The 21,630-nt window shown below is 38.6% G+C and overlaps 1 pseudogene; it reads right to left on the bottom strand.

Moving 5' to 3' along the window:
* Nucleotides 1–20,864: 20,864 nt before the first annotated feature.
* LOC133774762 (U2 spliceosomal RNA) lies at nt 20,865–21,028 on the bottom strand (annotated as a pseudogene).
* Nucleotides 21,029–21,630: the final 602 nt, after the last annotated feature.

Genomic DNA, 21,630 nt, shown 5'->3' with positions numbered 1-21,630 from the left:
CAGATGCAGTTCTGGACCTCTTGGCCTTAGCCTGGCCTAGCTTTGGCTGTTGCAGGTACTTGGGGAATGAATCAGCTGATGGAAGATCTCTATCTATCATCTCTATCTATCTATCTATCTATCTATCTATCTATCTACCTATCTATCCATCTACCTACCTATCTCTGTCTCTGTCTCTATCCCTGTCTCTCCCCTCTCCCTTCTCAGGGTTTCCCCCTTCTCTTTCACATTTCTTTTCAAGTAGGTCCAAGTAAAAAAACTTAAAAAAAAAAAGAGCTATTACTGACTTTGAATATAATCAGAAGAGAGGGTCATTCCAGATTTTTAGATTCTGCATCTCTCTGAAATCATTCTAGTAGCTAGAAATCTTCATACAGCAGTGTGTGTGTGGGAGGGGGCTTTCTATTAATTAGAGGTGCTACATATTTTAGTACAATGGAATGGATGTTCATGTGCTCATTAAGAGGGCTGGATGAGAAGAGGTCAAAGAAGCTATCCCTGAGGATCTCAGTATTATGAAAACCTCACCTCTGAGAAGCTTTGACAAACTGTATCATATGCAGTAGCAAATCAGGTGATTCACAAGGGATCAGGCTGAGGAAGAAATTATCTTCAGTTATGCTAGTTTGTCTGCCTCTACTTTTAGAGTCTAATGGCTTCTCCTTGTCACATTTAAAACCATAATTACAAACAGAAGGAAGTTATGGGGAAACATATTTCCCAACACCTCTGTAATTGAAAGGACTTAAACGCTGGTAGAAGTGGTGCTCTGTTAATAACAGATAAGTCAGTGCAAACAGACTGTTGTCTAGAGGACTTTCTACTCTGTTTGAACGAATGGGGTGTTGATTTTCATTTTTATATGCATTTGCTTTTTTCTTAGAACTTATAAATTTGTACTGTTACATTTGAACTCCTCCAGACTATGAGGAATCTTTGACATTCAGGATTTAGAATAATGTCTGTTAGACACGCACTTGTATATATGAGGATACTACCAAGTGTTTGTAGAAAGTAGAATTAAAAGAAATATCAATAGAGAGTTCTCAAAAGAAGAAATACAGAAGCAGGCAGCATTGTGGCAAGGTGGGTAAGGCCACCACCTGTGACACTGGCATTCACTTTGGGCACTGGTTCGAGACCCAGCTGCTCCACTTTCAATCCAGCTCCCTACAAATGTGCCTGGGAAAAGTAGCAGAGGATAGCCCAAGTGCTTAGACCCCTGTCATCCCTGTGGTAGAGCCAAGACCATTGTAGCCATCTGGAGAGTGAATCAACATATGGAAGATTTTTTTTTCTTTCTCTCTGTCTCTCTCTGTCTCTCTTTGTCTGTCTGTCTGTCTCTCTCTCTCTCTCTCTGTAACTCTAACTTCAAATAAATAATTTTTTTAAAATATTCATCACATGATGTGCATTTAAAATTGCTATACTATTGTAGATGTAATGACCTGTGATTACTTTAAAATTTACTTTATATGTGTGAAATTGTCATTTTTCCATTCGATTATTGTTTATAAATCTTGCCTGTATTTATACAAAGCCCGGGGTGTTTTGCTTCTTGTTAAACTTCTTATTTGCTTAAACATAAAACCTTTTTACTGTAATATAAATTTGAAGTGAATTATCTCAAAAACTAAAGAAAAGAAGGGAAGGAGTAGGAGAGTGGGAGGGAGAGGGAGGGAGGGAAGGTGTGAGGAATATAATATCTATCATTGTATTTTTAGAATTATGTCTACAGACTATTGTATCTGTTAAAAGCAAACCAAAAACTTTAAAACTCCCAAGAAAAAGTCTAGTGTGGTGCAAATATTTTGAAATCGATGCATACAAGCAATCTTCCAAAAGTTAATGAAAACTGTGTAATTATGAAAACACTATTCATGGTCCCTAAATTTCATGTTTCTGCAAGTTTTTGAAGTATTCTTGTATATTTTTTACATGGTGCTTAAATTATCTTTGCAACTGTTTTACTCTTTTCATTTCTAGATGCAAGTCTTGCAGTGTACACTTAAGTCCAGTTACTTTTCTTGATAACATCCTTTGATCTGCCTTCCTGAGTCTAGCTTATTTCAGGTTAAATGCTCCAATGCTTTGGAAACATACGTCACATAAGAAAATTGCAAATCATCACTCCTTCATTTTTCTTAAAATAAGCAAACGGTTGTGTTTGCCAATATGAATTTTAAATCTGAGTATCTGTGACTGAAGAGTAGAGTTTTAAATTGCAGAATGTCATTTATATTACTCACCTCATCTGAATTTTGAGGTATAGGAAGACACCTCAAAAATTCCCAGGAAAGTGGAGTTAAAAAATAAATTTATTTTTGTATGAAAATCTTAAATTTTAAATCCATGCACAGTTTTTTCAAGCTGCATTTCCATGAATTTTTGAAAATCTCCAATGTGTTTTATTTAAATATTTTAAAAATATGAAATGATATGGTAGCATGGTTGTAAATGTTTATAGTCGCAAATATATGTAATTACAAATATAGATTTTCTTATGGAATAATAACTAGCATACCACTTTAAGTAGTTTTATTTTTAAATATTGAACACTCCATCATGTAAAATGCATATGCATATTTCAGACATCTTGCAACAAAGCCACATACATCCCTTTCAATGGATTTGTTACTGGCTTTATGGCTCAGATTTGCATTTGATACTTGAGAATTCAGCTCTGTTATAACATTCTCTTGTGAAACAAGTGTAGCAAAGAGTTTTGAGCTACATGATCTTCACAGCCCATTACAGCATTAAGATTTCTTCCTCAGGCATGTAGCCTGCTGGTGGCAGCAATGTCAGAAGTCAGCTCTCAGCAATCATAACCCATGAAACAATGGGGGGCCGGTGCCGTGGCTCATTAGGTTAATCCTCCGCCTGCGGCGCCAGCATCCCATAGGGGCGCCGGGTTCTAGTCCCAGTTGCTTCTCTTCCAGTCCAGCTCTCTGGTGTGGTGCAGGATGGCCCAAGTGCTTAGGCCTCTGCACCTGCATGGGAGACCAGGAAGAAGCACTTGGCTCCTGGCTAAAGATCAGCGCAGTGCTGGCAGTAGTGGTCATTTGGGGAGTGAATCAACAGAAGGAAGACATTTTTTTGTTTCTCTCTCTCTCACTGTCTATAACTCTACCTGTCAGAAAAAAAGAAAAGAAAAGAAAGAAATGAAACAATGGCTGATGCATTTGGAGGAAAAAGTATGCACAATGTAGTTATTGTAACAGACAAAGAAGGTCTGGGTGGGGAAAAGACACTTAAAATGGACAGGAGATCCAAAGAAGCTCATAGCAAAGATAATAGGCTTCACCAAATGAGGTTCAGCCAAGAAAATGAAACAGAACTTTGTTAGTTAAATTAAATCTTACAGAAATCTAGAACCGGCAATTAGTTTGGCTAAAATCAGAGTTCGGACATGTGAAACATGTTCCTTGAGGGGACCTGCAGTGAAAAAAAAATCTGTAATCTAAGACACAGCTTTTTTGATAAAATATGTACTTGATATTTCATTGTGTTTTATAACTATTCAAAGACTTCAATGAGTTATGGGCAATCCTCCCTTTCAAGTCAGGATTTAATTTTTCCAACAGTTTAAATTTTTAAAAATCACATCTAAATGTATTTTATGTAGTACAAATTGTTCTTTTAGTTCAACCAAAAGCCAAACTTAAATTTCCACTGAGAATATTGCAATTGATGTGACGTATTTGAGGCTACACTCATCACACGACAGTACTCACAAGATTCATATATAAGTCTTTGGTGTACCATGAAGACAAATAACCAAGAAAGTTATGAGAAAGAGAATGGCCCAAGTGTTGGGTTAAAAGAAATGTTCAAACACTATCGGCTGGTGATTTATTGTTTTAATAACACTTGATGATTTGTCAAATTCTTTTAAAGGGCACTTCTCTTCTTCTCCAGAATATGGCAGGTTGTAGCCGTGAAATTCCATGCTTCCAAAATGCACAAACTCCCACTGATATCCTTGATTTAATGGCAACTTTCCAGAGGATGTTTTATATCTTGTGACCTATATAATACTTTGATGTCCCTACTGCCACAGGATAACTGATTTGTATGTTAGCTATTAGCTAAAATTCTCAAAGCTCTTTGGGTACCTTAGTTAAATACAGCCTTCCTGGAAGCAATAAATATGATTCCAATGACATTTTCAACCTGAGAGATGAATCAAGTGTATTACTATGTTCTCTTACAGTTGGAATTGTCTTTAAAGTTTCATTGCATATCTTACTGTATTTTCTGAAAAGATTTGTCATCTCTATTTTTTTTAATCACACAATTATTTGTGGAGCAGCCAAGGAAATACGAAAGTGATAAGGCATATGCACAAGTAATAGGAAACAACGTACAATGTTCACAGAATGACAAGAGTCAAAATAAAGTGCTTTAGGAAGTCGAGCGATATTGCTTCTAGCCTGGAAGAGGGTGCATGTGGCATACATTAGCAATTTCATTAGGTGATAAAATCAATCTCTTATATGCATCTTTCTTTCAAATTATCTTGTAGTGATCAAAGGATTCATCAACCTGTATTTAACAAACTTACAAATTTTGAAATAATTTGGGATTTCAAGTGACATTCTGAATAAAAGAACAGTATCCCCAAACGCTGTCACTCCTCCAGTCCTAATATCTTCCTTAACTGGGGTATGTTTAGTAAACCTTAGAAATTGACATTGGCCTGATACTGTGAACTATACTACAATCTTTATAGGCTCCCCCAGTGTTGCCACAAAAGTCCTGTTCTAGGATTAAACCCAAGAGAGCTCATTACTTAGATTCAAATTCCTTTTTGATGTCCCCACACAACGCAGAAATGTAGGCATTTTACACCACAGACATCATCACTCTACTCCAGCAATTCATAGCTATGGCAACAGCCTGGAATTAATTTTCCATTTACTACAAAGTTTTCAGCTCCAAGGCCTGTATGTTATGTGCATTTACCTACTCATTCTTACAGTCTGCTAAATCAATGAAGGACTTACACAGACTAAATGCACTGGCGCTCTACTGAGGGAACCACTACTGCCTGTCTTGATTTCCTCTCTGCCCTCTCTGCACCTCCATCTTCAAGTTCCCTGGCACCGTTTATCTCTGCTTCTCTTCAGTTTTATGTAGACCTTTGATTGGCATTCTCATTCCCAGTTTAACCCTGGTGTCCTCCTTGCCTGTGTGCTCTCTGCTGCAGGAGCATTTTGTGGGTGGAGTGGGAGGGAGCCACACTGAGGGATCCAGCACCAGCCCCTGCTTCAAAACTCAGGACAGGTGCATAAAGGCCCCCCCTGAATTTCTATATGAACTGTTTAAAAGTCTTCACTATTTTTGCAAACCCTCGCCTCCTCTCCTGACATGTGTAACATGTAACAGAGGACTCCTCTCAGAAGTCAAAAGACCATAGGCAGGAGTCTTTCTCAGCATCTCTCTAAATGCACACTTTGTGCTTTATTTTTCCTTCATTTCCTCTCTGTTGCCATAGGTCACTTGACTTCTCAAAAGCATCTTTTGATTTCCACTGGGCCCACAATATTTTGTGGCCCCCACCTTTACAAACTTTTAGTCCCAGCAGTGTTCCTATGTTCCATGAACACTATAAGCTGGGCCCCACATCAAGTATTCACAGCAATTGTTACCTCTGCCTATAATGATCATATCACAGATCTTTATTGCAAGTCCTCCTGACAATGCATATTTAATTTCTTCAGTGAGAACTTCACTGACCACATTAGCTGAAGTTTCACTTTGTTCTACTTTCTATCTCATTACTCATCGCTTTTGTTTACTTGTTTTCACATTACTGTCGGTTTTTCTTACCAGTGAAATCCCCTATGACATAAACCCAAGAGATCAGGAGACCAATCTTTCCCTTTGTTACTCTTCTAGCACCTAGAAAGTTTCTGCTCCTATCATTTTATATAAAACCAATCTTTTTTTTTTTTTGACAGGCAGAGTTAAGACAGTGAGAGAGAGAGAGAGAGACAGAGAGAAAGGTCTTCTTTGCATTCGTTCACCCCCCCAAACGGCCGCTACGGTCAGAACTATGCCAGTCTGAAGCCAGGAGCCAGGTGCTTCCTCCTGGTCTCCCACACGGGTGCAGGTGCCCAATCCTCCACTGCCTTCCAGGGCCACAGCAGAGAGCTGGACTGGAAGAGGAGCAGCTGGGACTAGAACCTGGTGCCCATATGGGATGCTGGCGCCACAGGCGGAGGATTAGCCAAGTGAGCCGCAGCGCCGGCCCCTATAAAACTAATCTTAACAAAGTGAAAACTCACTTCAGATTCCTAAATATAATAGATTATTCTTTATATTACTCCTACCATGGGATAGTAAATATGATAGCTTTGCTTCTACTCTCCTCATTTCCTCCTGAAAAATCCCCTCCTTAAAAACTCTCTGATGTTACTTGATGTTTTATTTGTTGTTCCTTTATTTTTAAAATAGTATTCATCAAGGGTATTACTGACCCTTTAATAGTCTTTCTTACATGGTTACATATTACATATTCCAAATCCTTCAAATTTCTTTCTTTCAAAATATCTAACCTTCCTGGTTAGGTCAAACACTCCACTAGACTTAAAGCACCATTATTTGTGTTTTTAGCATCATGTCACCCTTGTCATCTTTCATCAGATTGTGTGATAATTTACACTAATAATTGCTGCATTCAAATTGAAACCAGGAACTTTTCCTCCACTGTATAACTTCTTGCTTGCTAACAATAGGATCTCATTAAGTGTTCGTATAAATGAGGGGCTGACTTTCATAGACCTTAACTGTTACTATTGTTCATTGTTTTTTCCTTCTCCATACCTTTACATTTTCACTATACTCAAATTACTGAGTTGATAGTATCAATTCCATGATACTGAATATAACTTACAGATTAGTATTTTTTGTAAATCTACACCTTCAACATGATACCCCATACAGAACTGCATACCCAGGTCTTTGCTTCATATTCACTTCAGTCAGAATTTTCTTAGGTAACTCAAACCAGTTCAATTCCAAATGACATTTTCATCTGTGTATTTCGTGAGCTTGCTCTTCCTCATACAAATGCCATCACTATCACTAATTTTACACTCTAACTTGTAGCTCAAATCAAAATCTCATGGGCTATTCTTAATTTTGTCCTCTCTGATTCCAACATTTAACATTCCCCTGTAAACTAATTATAACCATTCTCTGAAACAATATTTTTGTGTTCTGTCCAATAATTACTGTCTGTAGGAAAAACATTTACATTAGTATTTTAACCTCTTCTAATTTCTCCTCCTAATTCATGGTCTGCATTGCCACTAAAGTGATTTTACATAAATATAACCTGATCTTTATGTACTTTATACGAAAAAAGGAGGGTGGGGTTGCCTTTGCACTAAGTTACAGGAACCAGCCTAAGCTGTGGATGCTGGCATCCCATTTGAGAGCCTGTTTGTGTCCCAACAGTTTCACCTCCAATCCAGCTCCCTGTTAAGGCACCAGGAAATGTGGCATCAGAAGAGGAACAGCCAGGAATAGAACCCGTGTCCATATGGGTTGCTGGCACTGTAGGTGGCAGCTTTACCCACTATGCCACAGCGCCATCCCCTATGGTGTTTTATTATTTATTTAACTCAAAATGAAACTCTTGTCTAAACAAATGTTGCAGTCATAACATGACTGTAAATAACCTATATCTTATCTCCGCCAAGGATTTCAAAAATTCTAAGTACAAGGACAAAAAAGAAGAGTAATAGCTATATTGGCTTGATTTCTAACCAATAGCATTGGTTTTATTTACAGAAATTTGCTGAGACTCAGGGTTGTGAAATGACTGGCAATTTATTGGACTAGAAAAGAAGTTTCCTAAAATGTATTAAAAATATATCCTAGAAGTCTATTTTGGTTAGCCAACACAATATCTGATAAAATAATAATTATAAGCATTCAAAACTAAGCACAATAGGAACTCAGTTAATTTGAAGAACTAAATATGGCAAGACTGGGTCTTCATTCTTGCAAAGCACTGGCTAATTCAGTTGTTCCTCATCTGTGACTCATGCCCTCTTCTTTGCCTTCATAGACATTGGGAAGAGCTGCTAAACTAGCAGAAGTGGCTGAATTTCTTAAATACCACATGATCGCTCTTGCCACATTTTCCACTGCTGCATGTGGCATGGCCTGCCCACAGAGGAGAGGGATGAGAAGCCCACATGGAGGACACTGCTCAGAGTCTCCTGAAGCACTCCTGTCACCCCATTCCTATTAGGGGTATTTCTTTTTTCCTTCAATTTCCCACTTACGCCACTTGCTGTTTATCCTTTTTTTTTTTTTTTCCTGACAGGCAGAGTGAACAGTGAGAGAGAGACAGAGAAAGGTCTTCCTTTTTCCAATGGTTCACCCTCCAATGGCCGCTGTGGCCAGCGTGCTGTGGCCTGTGCAGCATGCTGATCCGAAGCCAGGAGCCAGGTGCTTCTCCTGGTCTCCCATGCGGGTGCAGGGCCCAAGCACTTGGGCCATCCTCCACTGCACTCCCTGGCCACAGCAGAGAGCTGGCCTGGAAGAGGAGCAACCGGGACAGAATCCAGCACCCCAACTGGGACTAGAACCTGGAGTGCCAGTGCCGCAGGCAGAGGATTAGCCTATTGAGCCGCGGCGCCAGCCCTGTTTATTCTTTAAAATAGTATTTCATTTGTCCTTATTAGCCTAGTAGATCACAACATATTGGCTGGTTTATATTGAATGTGATTGAACACAGGGAAACCGAGTTTGTTAGGTTACATAAAGCCTGGGAGATGATTCCCCAAAACAGCCCACCGGGACTTAGCCCTTCAGGAATTGCTCCACTTAGTATAATTAGGAACTGAAGAACCTGGAATCTACTGCTCCAACTGCTGCTATCCTGTTTTTGCAGATCAGAAAGGCACCTTTAGGACTGCTATGTCCATGATGCCACTACTTCCCCTACAGTCCTCACCAACAGGAGTGTCCCATACCATGAAGAAACTTGCTGGCACAGGAACAGCTGAAGTAAAGGAACCTCCTGCACCTCATTAATTCCTCCCCAACCCCCTACCATTCCTCTGCTTAGTGAATGCTAAACCACAGGCAAACTCTGTGCCACACAGAATTCTGGAGAACATGGTTTTAGGTTTCCTGCTCCTATGTTCCCACTAGATTGTTAAGCACATTGAGTTGAGGAAAGACTGCTGTAAACGCTTCTGCAAAAGGTGGAGAGGACTGAGTGACTCCCTCAGGCACATGCACTACAATCTGAATGATGTCATGACACAGCTCTGGGATAGGCATTTCACAGTGCATCTCAAATCAAAGTGCCTAGTTCAAGTCCCAGCTCCGCTTTCCATTTCAGCATTTCTACTAACGTGTACCCTGCGAAATAACAAGCCATGGCACAAGAATCTGGATCCCTGCCATGCATGTGGGAGACCAGCACTGAGTTCCTGATGTCTTTCCTTGCCTGACACAGAGCTGCCTTTTGCAAGCATCTAGACAGTGACCAAGGAGATGGAAAATCCACCTCTCTCTCTCTCTCTCTCTCTCTCTCTCTCTCTCTCTTCCTCTGCCATTCAAATTAATTAAAGAAAAATATGCATAACTCTAGTCTGAAAAGTTTGCTATTATTTTCTTTGTACCTTAAGATTATTTCAAGATGACATTCTTTTATCAGAGTCAGGACTCTAAATTTTGCATTACAGGAAACCAATATATGTTGATATGCTGGCTCAACAAAAGTGTTCAAACTAGCTTCAAACGGGAAAGCATAGATTCTCAATTCACATCATCAGAAATCTGATTCTTGGCTGGCGCCGTGGCTCAATAGGCTAATCCTCCACCTTGCGGCGCCAGCACACTGGGTTCTAGTCCTGGTCGGGGCTCCGGATTCTGTCCCGGTTGCCCCTCTTCCAGGCCAGCTCTCTGCTGTGGCCAGGGAGTGCAGTGGAGGATGGCCCAAGTGCTTGGGCCCTGCACCCCATGGGAGACCAGGATAAGCACCTGGCTCCTGCCTTCGGATCAGCATGGTGCTTTGGTCGCAGCGGGCAGGCCACGGCAGCCATTGGAGGGTGAACCAACAGCAAAGGAAGACCTTTCTCGCTGTCTCTCTCACTGTCCATTCTGCCTGTTAAAAATAAAAAAATAAAAATAAAAATAAATAAATAAATAAATAAATAAAAGAAATCTGGTTCTTGTATCTTAGTTCCATTTTCCTGCGTTTCTCCTTTACTTCCAGATATTTTTCTCATATTTGATGATCAAATAGTTGATGGAAGTTCTATTATGGCAACCCCAGTGAAAAAAGGATTCTTTGTTTCTGAAAACTCTAATCACATGTGTGGTGATAATGCTGTTTGCATTTGGGGACTGAATTCAAGTCACTCACCCATGCCTGAAACAATCTTTCTGGCTAGGAGTTAATGACCTTCATGCTCACTCCTACAGTGACCAGATATGGTTAACTCAACTAAGGAGAAATACTGACCAAGAGGAAGAGACAGTTTTCCATTTACAAGTCTCAGTCATAGTCTCAGAAGTACTTCAATGAGCAGTAAAAGATAACAGACTGGGGCCAGCGCTGTGGCACAGTAGGCTAATCCTCTGCCTGCAGCGCCGGCATCCCATATGGGTGCCCGTTCATATCTGGGCTGTTCGTTCTTGGAACCATCTCTCTGCTAATGGCCTGGGAAAGCAGTGGAGGTTGGCTAAAGTGCTTGGATCCCTGTACCCAAGTGGGAGACCTGGAAGGAACTCCTAGCTCCTTACCCCTGGCTTCTGATTGGCCCAGCTCAGTTCATTGTAGACATTTGGGGAGTGAGCCAGTGGATGGAAGACTTTTTCTCTCTGTCTCTCCTTCTCAGGGTCTGTAATTCTACCTGCAGATAAATAAATAAAATATTTTAAAAAATATAATGGATACCCAATATGTCAGTGTGTGGTAATTAGTTATGGAGTTACTGCTGCCTTTAATGTTTTTCATCCCTTGGAGAAATAAATTCAGAGATTGAGGTTAGATTGTGTAAGGTTAGCACTCTGGGAGATTTTGCACAGATGCTGATTAATATTACAGTGTGCATTAATTTTTTAAAAAAATTCTGCTTTATACTTTTATACAATTCTTAAGTTTCTTGAAAATGGCACATTCATGACAATTTTAGACAGTCTGATACCGATTTAGAGTGTTAACAGAATAAATCATTTTGTAGCAGATTTCTCCACTACTTAGGACAATAGTGCTGATCATATGTAATAAAATAAGTCAAAATATTTTGCTACCCTTTGAGCCTAAGCAGCAAGTATATTGCACCTAGTTTTATATTCTCAAGCAGTTAATTCAAGATTAAAAGTTATTTCCACATCTATCTCAAATGAATGCTGGCCAGTTTCCTACTCATGGGAAATTACAAAAAACATAAATTGAAGAAAAACTTATAAATCTTGATTCCTAGTCCATTAAAATTCCAAAACTAAAGAAATTCATTTTCTCAAATATCATGTTTCATATCCTGTACTGCATATCTTCTGTATGTAGCCGTTCTGAAAATTTATTCTACTATTCTTCAGTTGAACATAGTTTCTTAATGGCAGAGAGTGAGTATAGAATTCTCTTGGGATTTAGCCTGAAGTTAAACAAGTTTATTTCTATCATCCACTATTTCAGAGTAAACAATATTTAGATACCTTGAAGGCATTTTCAAGGCTCATTTTGTAAACCTATTATAACACCAGTGTGTAAAAAAACTCAAATCTGAAGCTTTAGTACACTTGTTATTGAAAAACACATTCCCAGATTTACCTAGAACTCGTTAGCATGATGGAACAAATACTACTTGTCTATGAAGTCCTCAGAAAAGAACCAATGAGAAGTATGCTTTTTGCTGAGTACTCCTTTAAAAATCCATTGCTATCTAAAGATATCGCCACAGTTTGATTTAAGGAAACCTTCTCATAATGACTTAACCTAACACTTTGGCAGCTGTGTTTTTGTGAGGAAAGCTTCATGGTTCATTATAGTTTGCATCAACTACAAAGGAATAGTTTTAAAGAATTTGTGAGTAAATCAAGTTGAATATATCAAAAAGATGTGTTTACAGACAATATTTCTCTCTTTTAGGAAATCAGGCAAGTATTACTTCTGAGACTCATGGTAATCGGGTTCTGTTATTGTTGCTTTAAATTATGTAATTCCATATCCTGTAGTATCCGGGTGGCTACTAGTTAAGGCAGCTGCTTCATGATGGGGTTGCCCTAGAAACACACTCTCTGTGCTTTATATCCATTAATTGGTGACATTGGAATTGGACTCATAGAGGAGTGAAAATAATGTTTTGAAGTGGTAGGTAGTTTGAATTTAGTTACTCGTGCTCCTTGGAGAAAAGGCAACTTGAAGCCGTCTTTCTTTAAAGAATTTTTATTTGTATAAAAGGAACAAATTTCATGAATTTTATATATGTAGTTTTTTTTTTTTTTTTTTGACAGGCAGAGTGGACAGTCAGAGAGAGAAACAGAGAGAAAGGTCTTCCTTTTGCCGTTGGTTCACCCTCCAATGGCCGCCACGGCCAGTGTGCTGCGGCCAGCGCACCACACTGATCCGATGACAGGAGCCAGGTGCTTATCCTGGTCTCCCATGGGTGCAGGGCCCAAGCACTTGGGCCATCCTCCACTGTCCTCTCTGGCCACAGCAGAGAGCTGGACTGGAAGAGGGGCAACCAGGACAGAATCCGGAGCCCCGACCTGGACTAGAACCCGGTGCGCCAGCCCCGCAAGGCAGAGGATTAGCCTATTGAGCCATATATGCAGTTTTAAAAACATAATTCCCACTCTAACCTCCCTTTTACACTCCCTCCTGCTTCCTTTCGTATTTTCCTTTTATTTTTTTGCAATGACATACTTTCAATTTACTTTATAATCACAATTGTTACTCTCTGCTAAATTAAGAATTCAGTTAAATAGTAAGTAGAAAAACCACTGTTCTTAAGTAGTATAGACAAGGCCTATAAATAAATATCAAAATGTCATTTTCACTCCTATACATTTTATGCTGTTGTGTTCTGTATAGTAGTTACAACAAAGCAGGGAAAAACATGATGTTTGTCTTTTTGGGACTGACTTCACTAAACATAAAGGTCTCCAACTGTAGGCATTTTGTTGCGAAAGACAGGATTTCATATTTTTTTACAGTCAAATAGTATTCCGTCATATATGTATACCACAATATCTTTATCAAGCCATCAGAAGACATCTGGGTTGATTCCATATCTTAGCTATTGTGAGTTGACCTGCTATAAACATGGGCCACAGATCACTCTTTCATACGCTGACTTCATTTCCTTGGGTAAATTCTCAATAGTAGGATTGCTGGGTCTTCTGGTACATCTATTTTCAGGTTTCTAGTTTATGCTCCCACCAGTGGTTTAGGGTGGGGCTCTGCCTGCAGGGCATGTGTGGGTTGTGCACCTGCCTATGTTCTGTCCTTATACAAAGCTGCAGAATTAATTAGATATTTTTCTCTGGCATTCTTTTGGACATAATAATAATTTATTGCTCTCTCCAGCTAATGGAATGCGTTTTCTGATCTTGAGCTATCATTCTTTTCCCACTATCTCTGCTATCCTGTGGAATCTCTCCCTAAAAGTCTAAAGGAAACTCAGGTGTCTTAAATCTTCTTAGAATTTTTATTAATGACAGAAAGTCACATGCTTTTGTATATCTGGAAAATATTAAGTTTCTAAACCACAAATGAGCTTATTGCTAACCTTGTGTTCATATTCAAAATTCATAAATAGTTCATAGTTTTCCATCACTTTATCATCTACTTTTAGAAGAATTATGAAACCCAAAGGTATGGTTTCTGGTTTCCCTCATATGTCAAGTACAAGGTCTCTTCCATAGAGTCACAGTCCAAATTAATTAGAAACTTTCATATTGGCTTTGAGAATGGTTCCCCATCTCTGTCGTGTAACTCACAGAATTGACTTTCCTTTTTGAGGACAGGAATTTTAGGCAAGGCTCTCAAGAAACTCCAAGAGATAGAGGGGTTTGGGATTGTATCAAATGAGGGGAATGAGTTCATATAATGCAAAAACATGATTCACACTGTGCTTTAACCACAAAGTATGAAAAATTTCTTTGCAATTGTTACTGATACTCATTATTAAATTTCTACACCCTAAAAGGGTAGGAGATTATCCACTTAAACACAATAGCCTTGAAAATTTCTGGCCTATCACAAATAACGAAGCTAAGATTAAATTTTCATTCTCAAAATTAAACAGATGACACTTTCATAAGAATAATTTTTAAATGCCTAAAAATACTGATTGATTCTCAAAGTAAATTGTCTGCTGTAATTACCTAAGTAAGCACACAGTTTGGGATCCTAAACCTTCATTATATAATTAAATGTCCACAGCTCCAACAAACCTTGTTTTATCATTTAATTCCTCTGTGAGTAGAAGTCCTTAATTATGGCAAACAAAAATACTCTGGCAATTTTAGTACTGTTTCTTTGATAAGCTCCTTTTGAAAATCCTTTAGCCACATAATCAAAATGAACTAGATTGAAGAAAATCACTGCCAACTGTTCCATCTGATAAACATTAATTCCTTTGCCTTAGGAGCCATTTTTCTCACCTTGATGGTGAGTGACTTTGAAGGGCTCCCTGCTTCTGCTCCCTTTCCTGTCTCTATCTTCTGCAACAGTCCTTCTGTAAAGAAGGAGTTGGTATACAAGAAGTTCTGGAGACTTGTAGGGAATTTCAGACTCTGAGTTCTAATAATGAAACGTACATCTCCGAGTAGCAGTTTGGTTAGCAGAAGGGGTTATAACACCAATGTAGCCAATATTCCCCAGGCAGAACTGCAATCTCCTGAATGATTTTCATATTATAACAGATGTCCTATCAGCCTTTTGTATAAGATAATTTGTACAATTATGTCAAGAAAATAGACATGGGGGAGAAGAACAGAGGTGTAATTCCTGCTGCCTTAATTCAATGTCAAGTCAAAGCATATTTTTAGAAATCCAGGGGGAATAGCAACAGAGTACATTGTTGTTTAATATTAAATGCCTACATAATGCAGGGCATAGTGAAGTGTTATGGCTATTTGATAATGTTTATGAGTCAGTGCCTTGGGAGAAAAAGAACTGTGTCTTAAAATTTTTTTTTAATAAAAGTTGTTTGCTTAATATTGTTTTAAGAATGAGGTTTTGTCAGGACTCAAACTTTTCCATAACCATGCAAAGCAGATTTTCAGGAAAACAGAAGACCCAGGCTTACATTTAGAGTGACTAAAGTGAGATGGTAGAAATTTAACATTTTGTTTTATTATTTTACTTTATATGAGAGGCAGAGAAACAGGCAGACCAGAAAGAGTATTCCCATTCACCAGTTTACAGTCCAAATGCTCACAAAGGATGGAGCTTGTTCAAACCCAACCCAGGAGCTTGGAACTCAATCAAAGTGAGTTCTGTGAATGGTGGTAACTAAACTGCTTTAGCCATCACTACTACCTCCCACAGTCTTCATTAGCAAGCAGCTAGAGTTAGAAGCTCAGCTCAGGCATATTGATAACGGGTGTGACATATTATAGCCAGGCTAAAGACCTGACCCACTCTTTGTAAAATTTAAAGTAAGTATTATATCATGGTCTCCTTTTTCTCATCATTACTTGCTAGAATTTGGATATTTAGCTTATTTAAGAATTTAGCTTGTATAAGAAGATAAATGGGAAATGAGAAGGAGCTATCAAACTCAAATGGTATCAATACTGTAATCTTTAAGCCAATTTTTGCGTGACACCTTTCTTAGAAAGACCAAAATTTGAAAGACCAAATATAAATACAATTTTTATGCCAGGGACAGGGTAACAAAATCTAAAGCCAGCAGTGTTCTGGTGTGATTCTAGTTTTATTTTAAAAAACACATAGATTTTTGTAATTCAATATGTTAATGAAAATACTAACTGATAGAACAAAAAAGGGAGAGAAAGATCCAACATGGGAAGTGGGATACACAGCAGACTCATAGAATGGCAGATGTCCTAAACAGCACTCTGGCCTCAGAATCAGCCCTTAAGGCATTTGGATCTCGCTGAAGAGCCCATGGGAGTATTGTAGGCATGGAAAGCCAAGACACTCTGTCAAAAAAAAAAAAAAAATGACCTAAATGAAAGATCTCCATGAGTGAGATTCCAGTGGAAAGAACAGGTCATCAAAGAAGGAGGTACCTTTCTCTTAATGGAGGAAAGAACTTCCACTTAGACTATGACCTTGTCTAAATAAGATCGAAGTCAGCGAACTCAAAAGGCTTCCATAGCCTTGGAAACTCATGACTGGAGCATAGGGAGATTACTGATGCCATAAACAAGAGGGTCAAATTGTAAAGTCAACAACAGGAGTCACTGTGCACTTACTCCTCATGTAGGATCTCTGTCCTTAATGTGCTGTACATTGTGACTTAATGCTATAACTAGTACTCAAACAGTATTTTTCACTTTGTGTTTCTATGTGGGTGCAAACTGTTGAAATCTTTACTTAATTTATACTAAACTGATCTTCTGTGTATAAAGCAAATTGAAAATGAATCTTGATGTGAATGGAAGGGGAGATGGAGTGGGAAAGGGGAGGGTTGCGGGTGGGAGGGAAGTTATGGGAGGGGGAAGCCATTGTAATCCATAAGCTGTACTTTGGAAATTTATGTTCATTAGATAAAATTTAAAAAGCACATAGATTTTTGTGATTCAGTATGTTAATTATTATTTGTGATATTAATCATGATTCACCTTTGCTGATTCTTCAGCTGTGCACAAGGAGATCTTTGCAAGATAATCTGAATTATATATTTTACTAATGTTGAAGAAAGTAAAAATAAAATAATAGAAGCACTGTTATACTTGAGAATAGTGATGAAACTGTCAGGAATTTTTCTGGGATTTCTATTTGGGAACTAATGATAACCCGCTGATACATTCGCTAACTTATTGAAGGATGATGGATTTTGTCTTATCAGTGACAGCATCATACTGAGTCTAGGGGTAAACAAATTGACATAATTTTCTGGAAAACAAGGTATGCAGGGAGCACCTAGAGTTTTTATGAGCAGTAATTGAGTTATGGAAAATTCACTATTTCAATTGGGTGTTTTGTCATTCAACTTGTATCCTGGGGAGATATTTCAGCAGAGTTTAAGTTGAGTTAAAAAAGAGCAATTAACCCTCAATGATTCCAGAAGTCAATCACTCTGTTCGGTGCCCTCTTTCGAACCCTTGTGTTTTTCCTCCTTCCTCCCCTGGCTGTCTTCCTATGGTTGTTTGTTTGTTTTTTTGTTTGTTTTTTCCTCAGAATATTCAGAAAACAGAACTATGCAGTATATAATGGTATGAGAATTGTGCCAGGTAATTTATGTCTTGGATAGCAGATATGGTAAAGCAATTCATAATGGGAAATTTGTCAAAAAGACCTGTGTATAGCTTCCTTGTTCTTCTTTAGAAAGTATGCATGAGGTTTTTTACCTACTTTCCACAAAACCACACACATATGTGTTCATTCACACATATATAGGGGAAGGGAGAAGTAGAGGCAGAGGGGTGGAAGGGTGAGGAAAAGAGAGAGAGAGAGAGGGAGAGAGGGGAGAGAGAGAGAAACAGAAATGAAAGGATTTACTTACCCTTTCTGTTACTATAGATGCAAAATTTCATTTCTAAGACATGGATTTGTGTTGTCATCCCTGATTCTACTTCATACTGCACATCCTTGCCACACCAAACTTCTTAAATACTGTGGTTTTTATTTGTCTGAGAGTGACTTTTAAACATCTACTCAATAAAATCCAAATCCTTTGCATGGCTTTTAATGCCTTTCATATTCTACTGCCACCCATTGTCTTCATTCTCATTTCAAATAATTCCCAGAAAATCCCTGAGGTTGTCAGACCAGAGCCTCTTCACCCTTTGACAAACATTAAGGAGTTACTTGCACCTTTTCACCTTGGTTCATATTGAGCCATGCACTGCAGGCTAAGATGCTTCCCTTTCATCACTCTTTGCACATAAATGCTGCCTATCAGTCAAATCCAAATCACAGTCTTTGTGGTTATTGGGAATCAGCCTCAGAGACTAAGATATGCATGTAGGAAGGTTATTGGGGCTTGCTTTTCAGAAGCAATGCCCATGAGAAAATGAAGTACAGCTGGGCAGATTAGGAGGTAATAACAATGGCTCCTTGTGCTATCATGGGCCACTGAAACTGGGGTGAACTTGTAGACATGCCTATAACGAAGTTGAGCTTCTAGGTCATTATACCCACACTAATCAGATGCAGGCTGAAAGGGAGGAAAAACAGTAGGAAAAACAGCTTCTTTAGGTGAAGTGTAATTCCAGGGGAAGGACTCAGCTAGGAGTTGTGCGTAGCAAACACCTCTGCAAGATAGGGCAATGAATGCCCTGGTTCAGGAAGTGGACCTGGGCAGGAGGTAGGAGAGTGAAGGAGAAAGAAAGATAAAGTAAGCTCCCATTTGCTGGGTCACATTTCAGATGCCCTCAACAGCTAGGACTGAGCTGGAACAGAATGGGGCGTCAGGAACTCTGTCCAGATTTTTCCCATTAATAGAGGCATGCAGATAGGATTAAATTGATTAGATTTGTGAGCTGGGGACCATGCGTTCGCCCTGCCCACTCTGTGATCTCATGCTCCTACCTGACCTCACCTGTATGCCTACCTACCAATCAGACTACATAACCACTCCCCTTTGGAAGTGAATAAAAGGTCTGGAACACATGGGCCCCTTCCCTTGCTGTCCTGCACCTTTGGGTGTGCAGCCTTTTGGCCCCCTCTTTGCCTCTGCTTTCCCACAGCCCTTTGCTGCCTGTGGCTGCTCCTAACTGAATGCTTTCCTCCACATGCCTCCCTGCTTGCTGTCTGCCTGCTATGGATCCAGCGTACATTTCTAGACTTCTTTCTCCCCTAAATAAATTCCTCACTTTCCTGTGTATTTCTTTCACTGAATAAATGCTAAAAAAACTTACCATTTTGCCTGGTTTATTCTAGCTGATATTCAGAATTCTTATCTGAATAGACAGCAAGGACCCTCAAAATATTAATATTAAAATTCTTAATAAAGCTAACCGATAACACCATGGGTGGCAGGGATCCAATTACTGGAACTATCACCACTGTCTCCCAAGGTCTGAATTATCAGAAAGTGGGAATCAGGAGACATAGCTGGGAATTGAACTCAAACACCCTGATGTGGGAGGCAGGCACCTTCATGGGAAACTTAACTGTCAGGCCAAATGCTTGTCCCTGCAGTATATGTTGAAATGGCGGTAGAAAAAAGATTAGCTCAGTTCTTTGTCCCATATGGAAGAATTTCCAAGCAGACAAGACAAAGAGGAAAGCAAGGTGTACTTAAAAACAAGATTTATTTAAGTCAGAGACCTCCAGCCAGAGTGACCTGGAGGGGGGTTCTAAGAGAGGAAAAACCCAAAGGGGCTGGTAGCAGTAAGGTTTTTAAGCACAATTTTTGGGGAAAAAATACCTGTCAATCAACCGGTACAAAGTGGGGACAAATGCATCAAAAGATCTGATTTGTAATCTTTTTACCATTTCACCCTGTCTGGCTTGCTCCTGATAAAACAAGAGAGGCATCAGAAGGGTAGGACACCTAACTTGTTTTACAGTAAACTGGGAGCCCAGAAGTGTGGAGTCATCATTCCTTTGCTATGCTTATGATAAGATTGGAGGCTCCCAAGGCGTAAGGCAGGCACATTTGACCCTAGTAAAGATAACTTTAGGGAGAGGAAGGCTTGTTGCACCTTAAATTTCCACTGGGACCATCCCTACTGCCTGTTAACCTGACTCCTTATAATTTCACACATATTACACTTATCTGAGCTGCAGAGTCTCAAACTGCTGAAGAAACATCATTTTTTAAAATCTATTTTTTATTTATTTGAAAGACAGAGTTGGTGAACCATCTACTGGTTCACTCTCTAAATGGCCTCATTCTACCTGGGTTGTGCCAGGTAGAATCCAGGAGCCCAGATTTTCTTATAGGTCTTCCACACGGGTGCAGGGGCCCAAGCACTTGGGCTGTCTTCTGTTGCTTTCCAAGGCATCTTAGCAGGGAGATGGGTCAGAAGTGGAGCAACTGAATCTTGAACCGGTGTCCACAAGGAATACCAACATCTCAGGAGGCGACTTAACCTGCTATGCCAGTTCCAGACCCAGAAACACTTTTCTTGGCTTTCAGTACCATTCAACCCAGTAGGATGCTCTAAATAAGGAATTATATGTGTTATATTGTTCTCTCAAACTTGCACCTGTCATAATTATTGTCCAAGGACATATTAAAAAGAGGATATATTTATCAAGACATGTGAGTTGATAACAATGTTTCAGGGATATCCAAATACTGTTTCATACCTGTATATGAATGAATGGTTAATATACTCTGCATTGAACAGAGTTATTACATACAGAACTTCAGTAGGGTGGGAGTACTTATAGAAATTGTAATTCTCAGGTATGAAAATAGATGTGTCTTCTGCATCTGCCATATTTATCTCTCACATGCTAGTTGAAAAGCAAAATAAAATTTAATTTATAAGCATATCTGAAGAATAATAGTATTAAGCAGGACTAATGGAATTGCCCCTGCTCCAAATTGTATCTATAAACAACTATCTTTTAGTGATGGATGTGCAAAATCACTCTTCTTGGGTATCGTGTAGATAATCTATCTACATTCAGCATTAAGTTAGCTGGATTTCAAATAGCAATATATTACTGTTTTGTAAAAATGAGTGCATTAAAGAGCTTTAGTTGGAAAAAGAGCAGAAAATATTTTAAAAATGGTTGCAAACCATAGACAAAAATACTTTAACTGAATACATTTGAACATTTTATCAGAGTTATTCAAACTATTCAAAGTTACTGACTTATTTTTGTCCCCATTTTATTAAACTGATAGAAACAGATACTCCAGTTGATCTTAGCCAAAGGCCAAGAAGTGATCCCCATTTTATTATAACATAAAGTAACGAACTAAACTTTACCTTTGTTGAACATGATTTAAAATAAAGGATTATATACCTAGTCAGATGAAATGTTGGATCAACATTTTTATCTCTGTATCAGTTTTATATATAAGCTATTGACAACTGAAAGTTTTAATAAGAAAAAAATCAGATATAGTTTTGTGGCTTAACTCATCAAGGATCATTGAGAAGAAAAAAAACTATGTTTATCATGTTTTTCCTTCTCATTAATGCAAGAAGACATACATTTTGTTTTGATTTAAAAAGATTATGATTTATTTTAAGAGATTTATCAAAGGTATTTTGTTTTAACCTTTCTAAAGCTCTGTTTTCCGGAATTTTTTTTACGATCTTGTTTTTCAATATGAAAGACTACCTCATTCTAAAACAGCCTTTAAGATTTTGTTAGTCATTAAAAATAATCATCTATTAGATAGCCATTCCTGGCAATGTCAAAAATGTCTGTATTTTCAATGAAGAGTCATTTATATGTCTTTATTTTTCTTTTCCTTTGATATGAGCCACCATCAAAGAAGAAAATCACTTTTATGATGGACAAAGGATTTTTCATATTGACTT

This window comes from Lepus europaeus, chromosome 15 (assembly GCF_033115175.1).
Source record: "Lepus europaeus isolate LE1 chromosome 15, mLepTim1.pri, whole genome shotgun sequence".
Taxonomy (NCBI): Eukaryota; Metazoa; Chordata; class Mammalia; order Lagomorpha; family Leporidae; genus Lepus; species Lepus europaeus.
The sequence above is the reverse complement of the archived record's forward strand: the minus strand, read 5'-3'. Positions and strand labels throughout refer to the sequence as shown.